Below are 15426 nucleotides of genomic sequence, written 5' to 3'. Positions count from 1 at the left end.
AGTATGTCCTTAGTTTCTACTCATAGTATTCATGGCGAAGTTTCTCCTTCGTTAAATTGTTATATGGTTGGAATTGGAAAATGATACATGTAGTAATTGCTATTAATGTCTTGGGTAATGTGATACTTGGCAATTGTTGTGCTCATGTTTAAGCTCTTGCATCATATGCTTTGCACCCATTAATGAAGAAATACATAGAGCATGCTAAAATTTGGTTTGCATATTTGGTTTCTCTAAGGTCTAGATAATTTCTAGTATTGAGTTTGAACAACAAGGAAGACGGTGTAGAGTCTTATAATGTTTTCAATATGTCTTTTATGTGAGTTTTGCTGCACCGGTTCATCCTTGTGTTTGTTTCAAATAAGCCTTGCTAGCCTAAACCTTGTATCGAGAGGGAATACTTCTCATGCATCCAAAATACTTGAGCCAACCACTATGCCATTTGTGTCCACCATACCTACCTACTACATGGTATTTTCCGCCATTCCAAAGTAAATTGCTTGAGTGCTACCTTTAAAATTCCATCATTCACCTTTGCAATATATAGCTCATGGGACAAATAGCTTAAAAACTATTGTGGTATTGAATATGTAATTATGCACTTTATCTCTTATTAAGTTGCTTGTTGTGCGATAACCATGTTTACTGGGGACGCCATCAACTACTCTTTGTTGAATTTCATGTGAGTTGCTATGCATGTTCGTCTTGTCTGAAGTAAGAGCGATCTACCACCTTATGGTTAAGCATGCATATTGTTAGAGAAGAACATTGGGCCGCTAACTAAAGCCATGATCCATGGTGGAAGTTTCAGTTTTGGACATATATCCTCAATCTCATATGAGAAAATTATTAATTGTTGATTACATGCTTATGCATAAAAGAGGAGTCCATTATCTGTTGTCTATGTTGTCCCGGTATGGATGTCTAAGTTGAGAATAATCAATAGCGAGAAATCCAATGCGAGCTTTCTCCTTAGACCTTTGTACAGGCGGCATAGAGGTACCCCTTTGTGACACTTGGTTAAAACATGTGCATTGCGATGATCCGGTAGTCCAAGCTAATTAGGACAAGGTGCGGGCACTATTAGTACACTATGCATGAGGCTTGCAACTTATAAGATATAATTTACATGATACATATGCTTTATTACTACCGTTGACAAAATTGTTTCATGTTTTCAAAATAAAAGCTCTAGCACAAATATAGCAATCGATGCTTTTCCTCTATGGAGGACCATTCTTTTACTTTCAATGTTGAGTCAGTTCACCTATTTCTCTCCACCTCAAGAAGCAAACACTTGTGTGAACTGTGCATTGATTCCTACATATTTGCTTATTGCACTTATTATATTACTCTATGTTGATAATATCCATGAGATATACATGTTACAAGTTGAAAGCAACCGCTGAAACTTAATCTTCCTTTGTGTTGCTTCAATGCCTTTACTTTGAATTATTGCTTTATGAGTTAACTCTTATGCAAGACTTATTGATGCTTGTCTTGAAGTGCTATTCATGAAAAGTCTTTGCTTTATGATTCACTTGTTTACTCATGTCATATACATTGTTTTGATCGCTGCATTCACTACATATGCTTTACAAATAGTATGATCAAGGTTATGATGGCATGTCACTCCAGAAATTATCTGTGTTATCGTTTTACCTGCTCGGGACGAGCAGAACTAAGCTTGGGGATGATGATACGTCTCCGACGTATCGATAATTTCTTATGTTCCATGCCACATTATTGATGTTATCTACATGTTTTATGCACACTTTATGTCATATTCGTGCATTTTCTGGAACTAACCTATTAACAAGATGCCGAAGTGCCAGTTGCTGTTTTCTGCTGTTTTTGGTTTCAGAAATCCTAGTAATGAAATATTCTCGGAATTGGACGAAATCAACGCCCAGGGTCCTATTTTGCCACGAAGCTTCCAGAAGTCCGAAGAGGAGACGAAGTGGGGCCACGAGGTGGCCACACCCTAGGGCGGCGCGGCCCCCCTTGGCCGCGCGGCCCTGTGGTGTGGGGCCCTCGTGCCGCCTCTTGACCTGCCCTTCCGCCTACTTAAAGCCTCCGTCGCGAAACCCCCAGTACCGAGAGCCACGATACGGAAAACCTTCCAGAGACGCCGCCGCCGCCGATCCCATCTCGGGGATCCAGAGATCGCCTCCGGCACCCTGCCGGAGAGGGGAATCATCTCCCGGAGGACTCTACGCCGCCATGGTCGCCTCCGGAGTGATGTGTGAGTAGTCTACCCCTGGACTATGGGTCCATAGCAGTAGCTAGATGGTTGTCTTCTCCCCATTGTGCTTCATTGTCGGATCTTGTGAGCTGCCTAACATGATCAAGATCATCTATCTGTAATTCTATATGTTGCGTTTGTTGGGATCCGATGAATAGAGAATACTTGTTATGTTGATTATCAAAGTTATGTCTACGTGTTGTTTATGATCTTGCATGCTCTCCGTTACTAGTAGATGCTCTGGCCAAGTAGATGCTTGTAACTCCAAGAGGGAGTATTTATGCTCGATAGTGGGTTCATGCCTCCATTGATATCTGGGACAGTGACAGAAAGTTCTAAGGTTGTGGATGTGCTGTTGCCACTAGGGATAAAACATTAGTGCTATGTTCAAGGATGTAGTTACTAGTTACATTACGCGCAATACTTAATGCAATTGTCTGTTGTTAGCAACTTAATACTGGAGGGGGTTCGGATGATAACCTGAAGGTGGACTTTTTAGGCATAGATGCATGCTGGATGGCGGTCTATGTACTTTGTCGTAATGCCCAATTAAATCTCACTATACTCATCATAATATGTATGTGCATGGTCATGCCCTCTTTATTTGTCAATTGCCCAACTGTAATTTGTTCACCCAACATGCTGTTTATCTTATGGGAGAGACACCTCTAGTGAACTGTGGACCCCGGTCCAATTCTCTATACTGAAATACAATCTACTGCAATACTTGTTCTACTGTTTTCTGCAAACAATCCTCTTCCACACAATACGGTTAATCCTTTGTTACAGCAAGCCGGTGAGATTGACAACCTCACTGTTTCGTTGGGGCAAAGTACTTTGGTTGTGTTGTGCAGGTTCCACGTTGGCACCGGAATCTCTGGTGTTGCGCCGCACTACATCCCGCCGCCATCAACCTTCAACGTGCTTCTTGACTCCTACTGGTTCGATTAAACCTTGGTTTCTTACTGAGGGAAACTTGCCGCTGTGCGCATCACACCTTCCTCTTGGGGTTCCCAACGGACGTGTCAACCACACGCATCAATGATCTTGATCATGTTAGGCAGCTCACAAGATCTAACAATGATAGCACAATTAGGAGAAGACGACCATCTAGCTACTGCTATGGACCCATAGTCCAGGGGTGAACTACTCACACATCACTCCGGAGGCGACCATGGCGGTGAAGAGTCCTCCGGGAGATGATTCCCCTCTCCGGCAGGGTGCCGGAGGCGATCTCCTGAATCCCCCGAGATGGGATTGGCGGCGGCGGCATCTCTGGAAGGTTTTCGGTATCGTGGCTCTCTGTACTGGAACTATTATCTACGAAGGCTTATGTAGGCGGAAGGGTAGGTCAGGGGGCGCCACGAGGGCCCCACACGATAGGGCCGTGCGGCCCAAGCCTTGGCCGCACCGCCCTGTTGTGTGGCCGCCTCGTCGCCCCACTTCGTTTCCATTTTGGACTTCTGGAAGCTTCGTGGAAAAATAAGATCATGGACGTTGATTTCGTCCAATTCCGAGAATATTTCCTTACTAGGATTTCTGAAACCAAAAACAGCAGAAAACAACAACTGGCTCTTCGGCATCTCGTTAATAGGTTAGTGCCAGAAAATGCATAAATATGACATAAAGTATGTATAAAACATGTGAGTATCATCATAAAAGTAGCATGGAACATAAGAAATTATCGATACGTTGGAGACGTATCAGCATCCCCAAGCTTAGTTCCTACTCGTCCCGAGTAGGTAAACGATAACAAAGATAATTTCTGAAGTGACATGCTATCATAATCTTGATCAATACTATTGTAAGCACATGTAATGAATGCAGCGATTCGAAGCAATGGTAAATACAATGAGTAAACAATTGAATCATATAGCAAAGACTTTTCATGAATAGTACTTTCAAGACATGCATCAATAAGTCTTGCATAAGAGTTAACTCATAAAGCAATAAATTCAAAGTAAAGGTATTGAAGCAACACAAAGGAAGATTAAGTTTCAGCGGTTGCTTTCAACTTGTAACATGTATATCTCATGGATATTGTCAACATAAAGTAATATAATAAGTGCAATATGCAAGTATGTAAGAATCAATGTACAGTTAACACAAGTGTTTGCTTCTGAGATAGAAGGAAGTAGGTAAATTGACTCAACATAAAAGTAGAAGAATGGCCCTTCGCAGAGGGAAGCATTGATTGCTATATTTGTGCTAGAGCTTTTATTTTGAAAACAAGAAACAATTTTGTCAACGGTAGTACTAAAGCATATGTATTATGTAAATTATATCCTACAAGTTGCAAGCCTCATGCATAGTATACCAATAGTGCCCGCACCTTGTCCTAATTAGCTCGGATTACCTGGATTATCATCGCAATACATATGTTTTAACCAAGTATCACAAAGGGGTACCTCTATGCCGCCTGTACAAAGGTCTAAGGAGAAAGCTTGCATTGGATTTCTCGCTTTTGATTATTCTCAACTTAGACATCCATACCGGGACATAGACAACAGATAATGGACTCCTCTTTAATGCATAAGAATTTAGCAACAAATAATATTCTCATAGGAGATTGAGGATTGTTGTCCAAAACTGAAACTTCCACCATGGATCATGGCTTTAGTTAGCGGCCCAATGTTCTTCTCTAACAATATGCATACTCAAACCATTCAACTCATGGTAAATCGCCCTTTCTTCAGACAAGACGAACATGCATAGCAACTCACATGATATTCAACAAAGTGTTGATGGCGTCCCCAGGAACATGGTTATCGCTCAACAAGCAACTTATAAGAGATAAGATGCATAAGTACATATTCAATACCACAATAGTTTTTAGGCTATTTGTCCCATGAGCTATATATTGCAAAGACAAAGAATGGAAATTTAAAGGTAGCACTCAAGCAATTTACTTTGGAATGGCGGAGAAATACCATGTAGTATGTAGGTATGGTGGACACAAGTGGCATAGTGTTTGGCTCAAGGATTTTGGATGCATGAGAAGTATTCCCTCTCAATACAAGGCTTAGGCTAGCAAGGCTATTTGAAACAAACACAAGTATGAACCGGTACAGCAAAACTCACATAAAAGACATATTGTAAGCATTATAAGACTCTACACCGTCTTCCTTGTTGTTCGACCCTTACTAGAAAATATCTAGACCTTAGAGAGACCAATCATAAAAACCAAATTTTAGCAAGCTCTATGTATTTCTTCACTAATAGGTGCAAAGTATATGATGCAAGAGCTTAAACATGAGCATAACAATTGCCAAGTATCACATTATTCAAGATATTATACCAATTACCACATGTAGCATTTCCCGTTTCCAACCATATAACAATTTAACGAAGCAGTTCAACCTTCGCCATGAACATTATGAGTAAAGCCTAAGGACATATTTGTCCATATGCAACAGCGGAGCGTGTCTCTCTCACACACAATGAATGCTAGGATCCACTTTATTCAAACAAAAACAAAAATAGAAACATACAGACGCTCCAAGCAAAGCACATAAGATGTGATGGAATAAAAATATAGTTTCACTAGAAGAACCTGATAATGTTGTCGATGAAGAAGGGGATGCCTTGGGCATCCCCAAGCTTAGATGCTTGAGTCTTCTTGAAATATGCAGGGATGAACCACCGGGGCATCCCCAAGCTTAGAGCTTTCACTCTCCTTGATCATATTGTATCATCCTCCTCTCTTGATCCTTGAAAACTTCCTCCACACCAAACTCAAAACAACTCATTAGAGAGTTAGTGCATAATCAAAATTCACATGTTCAGAGGTGACATAATCATTCTTAACACTTCTGGACATTGCACAAAGCTACTGAAAGTTAATGGAATAAAGAAATCCATCAAACATAGCAAAACATGCAATGCGAAATAAAAGGCAGAATCTGTCAAAATAGAACAGTACGTAAAGACGAATTTTTTAGGTGCACCAGACTTGCTCCAATGAAAATGCTCAAATTGAATGAAAGTTGCGTACATATCTGTGGATCACTCACGTAAATTGGCAGAATTTTCTGAGTTACCTACAGAACCTACCGCTCAAATTCGTGACAGCAAGAAATCTGTTTCTGTGCAGTAATCCAAATCTAGTATGAACCTTACTATCAAAGACTTTACTTGGCACAACAATGCAACAAAATTAAGATAAGGAGAGGTTGCTACAGTAGTAACAACTTCCAAGACTCAAATATAAAACAAAAGTACTGTAGTAAAATCATGGGTTGTCTCCCATACGCGCTTTTCTTTAACGCCTTTCAGCTAGGCGCAGAAAGTGTGTATCAAGTGTTATCAAGAGATGATGCATCTACAGCGGGGCCTGGAGTTTTCTCAACCATGCATTGTATTTTGTATATGTAAGTTTCAGAGGCTCCCTTTTCATTAGTCTTAGGCTTGCTATTCTCATCAAACAAATTTTCAGGAACAATCCAATCAAAATTCTTTTCTAGTGCCTCACACATTCCCAAGAGCTTGCAAGGTATTGATGTTTTAATATCCCCCTCATAATTAAATTTATTAGTGTAATTTTGTCTATCTTTTTCCATCTTTTCAAGGGTGCTAGCAAAGTTGGTATAAGAGCCAAGCATATTATATTTAGTAAAGACTTTTCTAGCTTCTCTTGCTACATCACCAAATTCTTTAAGAAGGGTTTCTAAGACAAAATCTTTCTTTTCTCCTTCTTCCATGTCACCTAGTGTAAGAAACATATGCTGCATTATGGGGTTGAGGTTAAAAAATCTAGCTTCTAACGCGTGTACTAAAGAAGCAACAGCAATTTCATAAGTATGAGCAAGTTCTACCAAGTGTCTATCTTCAAAATCTTCAACCGTACTAATATGAGTGAAAAAATCTTCTATATTATCTTTTCCAATGATAGACCCTCGTCCTACCGGTACATCTTTAAGAATAAACTTAGGAGGAAACATGATGAAATAAGTAAAGTAAATGCAAGTAACTAATTTTTTGTGTTTTTAATATGAGAATGCAAACAAGATAGTAAATAAAGTAAAACTAGCAACTAATTTTTTTGTATTTTTGTTTTAGTGCAGCAAACAAAGTAGTAAATAAAATAAAGCAAGACAAAAACAAAGTAAAGATATTGGAAGTGGAGACTCCCCTTGCAGCGTGTCTTGATCTCCCCGGCAACGGCGCCAGAAATTTAGCTTGACACGCGTACAACACGCGACCGTTGGGAACCCCAAGTGGAAGGTGTGATGCGTACAACAGTTAGTTTCCCTCAGTAAGAAACCAAGGTTTATCGAACCAGTAGGAGTCAAGAAGCACGTTGAAGGTTGATCGCGGCGGAGTGTAGTGCGGCGCAACACCAGTGATTCCTGCACCAACGTGAAACCTGCACAACACAACCAAATTACTTTGCCCCAACGTGACAGTGAGGTTGTCAATCTCACCGGCTTGATGTAACAAAGGATTAGATGTATAGTGTGGATGATGATGTTTGCAGAAAACAGTAGAACTAGTATTGCAGTAGATTGTATTCGATGTAAAAGAATGGACTGGGGTCCACAGTTCACTAGTGGTGTCTCTCCCATAAGATAAATAGCATGTTGGGTGAACAAATTACAGTTGGGCAATTGACAAATAAAGAGGGCATGACCATGCACATACATGTTATGATGAGTATTGTGAGATTTAATTGGGCATTACGACAATGTACATAGACCGCTATCCAGCATGCATCTATGCCTAAAAAGTCCACCTTCAGGTTATCATCCGAACCCCTTCCAGTATTAAGTTGCAAACAACAGACAATTGCATTAAGTATGGTGCGTAATGTAATCAACAAATACATCCTTAGACATAGCATTGATGTTTAATCCCTAGTGGCAACAGCACATCCACAACCTTAGAACTTTCTGTCACATCGTCCTGCATTTAATGGAGGCATGAACCCACTATCGAGCATAAATACTCCCTCTTGGAGTTACAAGTAACGAATTGGCCAGAGCCTCTACTAATAACGGAGAGCATGCAAGATCATAAACAACACATAGATAATAGATTGATAATCAACATAGCATAGTATTCCATATTCATCGGATCCTAACAAACGCAACATGTAGCATTACAAATAGATGATCTTGATCATGTTAGGCAGCTCACAAGATCTAACAATGATAGCACAATTAGGAGAAGACGGCCATCTAGCTACTGCTATGGACCCATAGTCCAGGGGTGAACTACTCACACATCACTCCGGAGGCGACCATGGCGGTGAAGAGTCCTCCGGGAGATGATTCCCCTCTCCGGCAGGGTGCCGGAGGCGATCTCCTGAATCCCCCGAGATGGGATTGGCGGCGGCGTCTCTGGAAGGTTTTCCGTATCGTGGCTCTCGGTACTGGAACTATTATCGACGAAGGCTTATGTAGGCGGAAGGGTAGGTCAGGGGGCGCCACGAGGGCCCCACACGCTAGGGCCGCGCGACCCAAGCCTTGGCCGCGCCGCCCTGTTGTGTGGGCGCCTCGTCGCCCCACTTCGTTTCCCTTTTGGACTTCTGGAAGCTTCGTGGAAAAATAAGATCCTGGGCGTTGATTTCGTCCAATTCCGAGAATATTTCCTTACTAGGATTTCTGAAACCAAAAACAGCAGAAAACAGCAACTGGCTCTTCGGCACCTCGTTAATAGGTTAGTGCCGGAAAATGCATAAAATATGACATAAAGTATGTATAAAACCTGTGAGTATCATCATAAAAGTAGCATGGAACATAAGAAATTATCGATACGTTGGACACGTATCAATCTACTACTTCTGCTGCCCGCTGGAACGGGGAGAAGGACGTCGTCATCAACACCGTACGTGTGACCAAGTACGGAGGTGCTGCCCGACTGTGGCACCGTCAAGATCTTCTACACGCTTTCGAAAGCGGCAAGTGATCAAATATAGCAACAACGAGATCTAATCTCATAGGCTTTGGAAATCTTTGAGTGTTAGTCTCATGATCTTCTCGTTGCTACCATCTTCTAGATTGAATCTTGGCTTGTTATTCCTTCTTGCAGCAAGAATTTTTTGTTTTCTATGCTACGAATCCCATCAGTGGTATCAGAGCCGTGTCTATGCATAGATTGGTTGCACGAGTAGAACACAATGGTTTTGTGAGTGTTGATGCTTTTGTTGTCTTTAGTTGGTGTACTTTGCATCTTGCGGGATGGTGGGATGAAGCGGCCCGGGCTAACTTTACATGACCGCGTTCATGAGACTTGCTCTACGCTCGACATGCAACTTGTATTGCATAAGTGGCTTTGCGGGTGTTTGTCTCTCTCACCATAGTGAAGATTCAATCTACTCTTTCTATTGACAACACTAGTATCACCGTTGTGGTTCATGTTCGTAGGTAGATTGGATCTTACTCGAAAACCCTAAACCACGTAAAATATGCAAACCAAATTAGAGACGTCTAACTTGTTTTTGCAGGGTTTAGTGATGTGATATGGCCATGATGTGATGATGAATATGTATGAGATGATCATTATTGTATTGTGGCAACCGGCAGGAGTCTTATGGTTGTCTTTATATTTCATGTTGTAGTATTATTTCAAAGTAGTTGTAGTAGTTTCTACATGAGGTGAACAACCATGAAGACGGCGCCATGGACCTTGACGCTATGCCGATGATGATGGAGATCATGTCCGTTGATGATTGAGATCATGTCTATGCTTTGGAGATGAAGATCAAAGGCGCAAAGACTAAAGGGCCATATCATATCACATATGAATTGCATGTGATGTTAATCCTTTTTGCATCTTATCTTGCTTAGATCGCGACGGTAGCATTATAAGATGATCCCTCACATTAATATCAAGATAATAAAGTGTTCTCCCCTCGTATGCACCATTGCTACAGTTCGTCGTTTTGAAGCATCTTGTGATGATCGGATGTGATAGATTCTACGTTCACATACAACAGGTGTAAGACATATTGCACACGCAGAAATACTTGGGTTTGCTTGACGAGCCTAGCATGTACAAACATGGCCTCGGAACACGGGAAACCGAAAGGTTGAACACGATTCATATGGATGATATGATCAACATGTTGATGTTCACCATTGAAGCTACATCATCTCTCGTGATGATCGGTTTTGGTGTAGTGGATATGGATCGCGTACCACTAAACAACTATGAGGGATGTTGTATTAAGTGGAAGTTCATTAGTAATTAGATTAAAACATGAACTAATTATCATGAACATAGTCTGAATAGTACTTTGAATTAAATTTGTAGAATTGGAATCCGTTTTCTACTATGCACTAGTCTTGTAATTGAGATAGAAATATTGTTAAATCTGACAAGAAACTTTACGGACTGGTACCGTATTGTTGAAAGAATCAAGAAATAATTAAGTCCTATTGAAAACTTTTAGTAAACCTCACATTGTTGATTCAAAGAGCAATGATTTTAATTAGTACCTAAAATCATCTTGTCTCCGTGAAACTTAAAGTTCAAATCCGTTTGAAAAGTAAGGAGCTGGAAATTTTGTTTTCAGAAATAAGCTAGGGGTATGAGATATATGTCATATTTAAGACCTTATTGCAAGATGATTGAATATAATCTAGTGATACTACATAAACTCATAAGTTTTCTGGGAATGTACGAAGGTTGAAGACGCCAGGCGTCCCAATCCTCCAACTAGTTGGGCACTAACGATATTCGCACATCCATGAAGTGATCGTCCTTAGTATGCACCGTTGCTAAGACTCGTCGTTTCGAAGCATCACGTGATGATCGGGTGTTATATATTCTACGTGTGCATACAACGGATGCAAGCCAGATTTGCACATGTGAATACCGAGGTTAAACTTTACGAGCCTAGCATGTACAAACATGGTCTCGGAAAGTCATCATGATATGATGGATAAAATTATGAGTGAAATTGTTCATCATATTACAAACATACTAATGGTGAAATCTGGAACACTTGTCATATGATGATCAACTTCAAAGTAAGAACCTAAAGGTTATTGGTATTTGACCAATGGACCTAGAAGTTATTGAAGGTGAAGTGTTTTCTGAGAATGAGGAAAGATAAAAGGGAAAACTACAAAATATATTTTGGCAGAAAGAAAGAAAAGACTAGAAAGTCTAGCTCAGGCGTATATAGATGATATACATGTTATAGATGTATTCCTTGTTTGGTCACATAATGAAATTCTTGGGTATTTGGACCAGATTGGTTGGTATGAGATGTCATACAATACAACGCAATACAAGAATACGATGGCCTAAGTGACTGATAAGAAATATGGTAATAATGCACGTCTAAAACATAATAAAGTGTTATTATGTTTGTCGTTGGCATTCTACCTAGCCCTTAGGATTTATAATAAAGAACTTAATAATTGTTATTTTGCTCTGGTCAAATGAAAACAATGAGTTGTTCAAATTATGACCTTACTCCATGTACGATGGATAAGTTATTATAAATCTTAATGGTGAAAACACGCATGCATAACACTGACGCTAAAATGCCATAAGGCAAATGATTTGAATTCCACTTATTTGTGGAACCGCCATTTAGTTCATGTTAGAAAGGAACGCATGAAGAAACTCCATGCAAATGGATTTTTGGAGTCATTTGATTTTTGAATCATTTGGCGCGTGCAAATCTTTTCTAAAGAGAATGACTGAAATACCGTTCATAGGCCAAGAGTTGAACGGGCAACTAACTTAGTAGAAACATACATGATGATGTATGTGGTTCACTGGGCATAGTTGTGTGCGGGAGATTCTTCTACTTCATGAAAATTTCCAACAATGAATTGAGTATATATATGTGGATATATTCGATAAGGAAGACGTTTGAAACATTTGAATGGATTCAAATAAATTTCAGCATGAAGTGGATATCATCGTAATAGAAAAGTCAAATATCTATGATTTGATCATGGTGGAAATATTTGAATTACGAGTTTTAGCGAACATCTAAGAGAGTTATGAAATTGTTCTACAACTCACATTTCTTGGAGTATCATAGTGATAATGGAGTATCCGAGAGACGTATCCAAACCTTGGTGGGTTAATGATGAGATAATATGACGCCATTATATTTTTATGGATTATGCTTTAGAGACTACCACTTTTACACTAAATAGTGCATCATCATAATCCGTTGAAATGACACCATACGAGTTATGGCATGGTTATAAACCCTAATAGTCTTTTCTTAAATTTTTGGTATGCATAGCATAAGTAAATAATTTTACAAACCAAAGTCGGATGAATGTCTTTGTTGGTTATCCCAGAGAATTGATTGGGAATATTTTCCACTATGGAGACAAACACAAAAGTGTTTGTCGATGTTTCTTACTTATTTCCAAGAAATTGTTTCTAACGAAGTATTTGAGTGGGAGGACAATGGAATTTGATAAGGTTTATGAACCTGAGCATGATGATCAGAGTAGCGCAGCATCGGAAATGGTTCCGGAAGCGGCCACGAAGATCATAGCTCTCATGTCTACAAAGTATTATATATAGTCATGGAGATCAAAGTACATATTGAACCTTGTAGGTATGGTTTACTTTGTGATCAAATAAATGATTTGTGAATAAATGATTGATTTTGAATAATGATAAACCAACTACATACAAAGAAGCTATGATGGGCCCTGACTCCGTTAAAATCTTATGTGCCATGAAATCCAAGATAGGTGAATACTTTTTGAAAGTAAATGGATCTATAAAATTGATAGACTTGGATGTAATATCCTTGAAGAAGCTCGACTTGTCAAAAAGTTGTTTATGACCAAATTCAAAGAGTTGACTACGATAAGATTAGATCTTCCGTAGCGATGCTTATAGTCTATGTGGATTATTCTAGTAATCGCTACATATTTATTTTATGAGATATCCTAGTAGGATGGCAAAATACATTACTTAACATAAGTGTGTATTAAAGGCGTATACAAGATACAACCATGAGTTTTGCTGGTCCGTGAAAAACTAGATAGGTATACGAACTTCAATTGGATGAAGTGAGTATCGCGGAGTTGGAATCTTCACCGGATGAAATAGTCAAAGAGTTTTTGATTTCAACAGAAACGATGAAGATGCTTGCATTTGCAAGAAATTAAGTGGGAGCGCTGAGACATATTTATAATACTTTATGTGGATGACATATAGTTGGTGATAAATGATGTAATTATATACTTGATCAAAAGGTTTCATTGAAAATTAATTTCAATGAAACGATATGAACTAAAACATATTTAGTGTCAAGATCTATGAAGATAGATTGAAACACATAATAAGTTTAAGTTAAAGTACATAGAATGAATATTGAAGTAGTTCAATATAAAAATATTAAGAAGGTGTTCTTTTCATGTGAAGGTTTAACAAGACTTGAGTATATTTGACACTCGATGAGTAAAACACATGAGTGATTTTAGATCACGAATAATATGTACAAAATTAGATGTCCTGTGCTAAAATGTTATGAGCATATACCAGAATGATTCATGTGATGATCATTGGACGACAATAAGAATATCCCTGAATGCTTTAGAAGAATCAATGATATATATAGTTTTTTATGGGATAATGACAGACAAATCGCTGTAAGGTGTTACACCGATATTAGTTTGGTCACATATAAAAATAAAATTTCAATCTCAATTAGGCTAAGTGTTGTTTAAAAGGTAGCACAATGAGCTAGAAGATGTCTATGCTAGATTTAGATAAGTTCTAAATATTGTGACGGATTCTACAAAACAAGGCAAAGTATGTCATTGTTTTGACAATGATTGAGAATGTTAAGTCAAGAAGTTCTTTGAGAACTTGGTGTAGTTCCGATAGTGTCAGAACTTTGAAGCTATATTGTGTGACAATATTAGTGACATATTTTAGACCGCGGAATTAAGGTTCCACCAGAAGACCAAACATATTTAATGCCGACTCATTTGGAAAATGAGTGATGCGTGAAGACACAAATGAATTGCCAAATACATACGTTTCTGAGCATGTCAGATCCGTTGACTGAAACCTCTCCCGCGAGCAAAACACCAAGGTGTTATATCTTTACAAATGTAAACTAGATTATTGACTCTAGTGCAAGTGGGAGACTGTTGGAGATATGCCCAAGAGGCAATAATAAAGTAGTTATTATAATATATCTTTATGTTTATGATAAATGTTTGCATATCATGCTATAATTGTATTAACCGAAAGATTGATACATGTGTGTTATGTAAACAACAAGGAGTCCCTAGTAAGCCTCTTGTATAACAAGCTTGTTGATTAATAGATGATGATGGTTTCGTGATCATGAACATTGGATTTTATTAATAACAAGGTTATGTCATTAGGTGAATGATATAATGGACACACACCCAAATAAGCGTAGCATAAAGATCACGTCATTAAGTTCAGTTTTCTATAAGCTTTCGATACATAGTTACCTAGTCCTTCGACCATGAGATCATGTAAATCACTTATACCGGAAGGGTACTTTGATTACATCAAACGACACTGCGTAAATGGGTGGTTATAAAGGTGGGATTAAGTATTCGGAAAGTATGAGTTGGGGCATATGGATCAAGAGTGGGATTTGTCCATCCCGATGATGGATAGATATACTCTGAGCCCTCTCGGTGGAATGTCGTCTGATTAGCTTGCAATCATGTGAATAGTTCACAAGAGATGATATGCCACGGTACGAGTAAAGAGTACTTGTCGGAGACGAGGTTGAACAAGGTATGGAGATACTGATGATCAAACCTCGGACAAGTAAAATATCGCGAGACAAAGGGAATCGGTATCGTATGTAAATGGTTCAATCGATCACTAAGTTATCATTGAATATGTGGGAGCCATTATGGATCTCCAAATCCCGCTATTGGTTATTGTTCGGAGAGGAGTCTCGACCATGTCTGCATAGTTCACAAACCGTAGGGTGACACACTTAAGGTTTGATGTCGTTTTAAGTAGATATGGAATATGTAATGGAGTTTGAATGTTTGTTCGGAGTCTCGGATGAGATTCAGGACATCACGAGGAGGTCCGGAATGATCCGTAGAATAAGATTCATATATAGGAAGTCACTTTCCAAGTTTGGAAATGATCCGGTGCATTTATGGAAGGCGCTAGAATGTTCTAGAACTTTCCGGAAGAAATCAGCATGGAAGGTGGAGTCCCGGTTGGACTCCACCAACCCTAAC

Source organism: Lolium perenne, chromosome 2 (genome assembly GCF_019359855.2).
Source record: "Lolium perenne isolate Kyuss_39 chromosome 2, Kyuss_2.0, whole genome shotgun sequence".
Classification (NCBI taxonomy): Eukaryota; Viridiplantae; Streptophyta; class Magnoliopsida; order Poales; family Poaceae; genus Lolium; species Lolium perenne.
Note: the sequence above shows the minus strand (reverse complement) of the source record.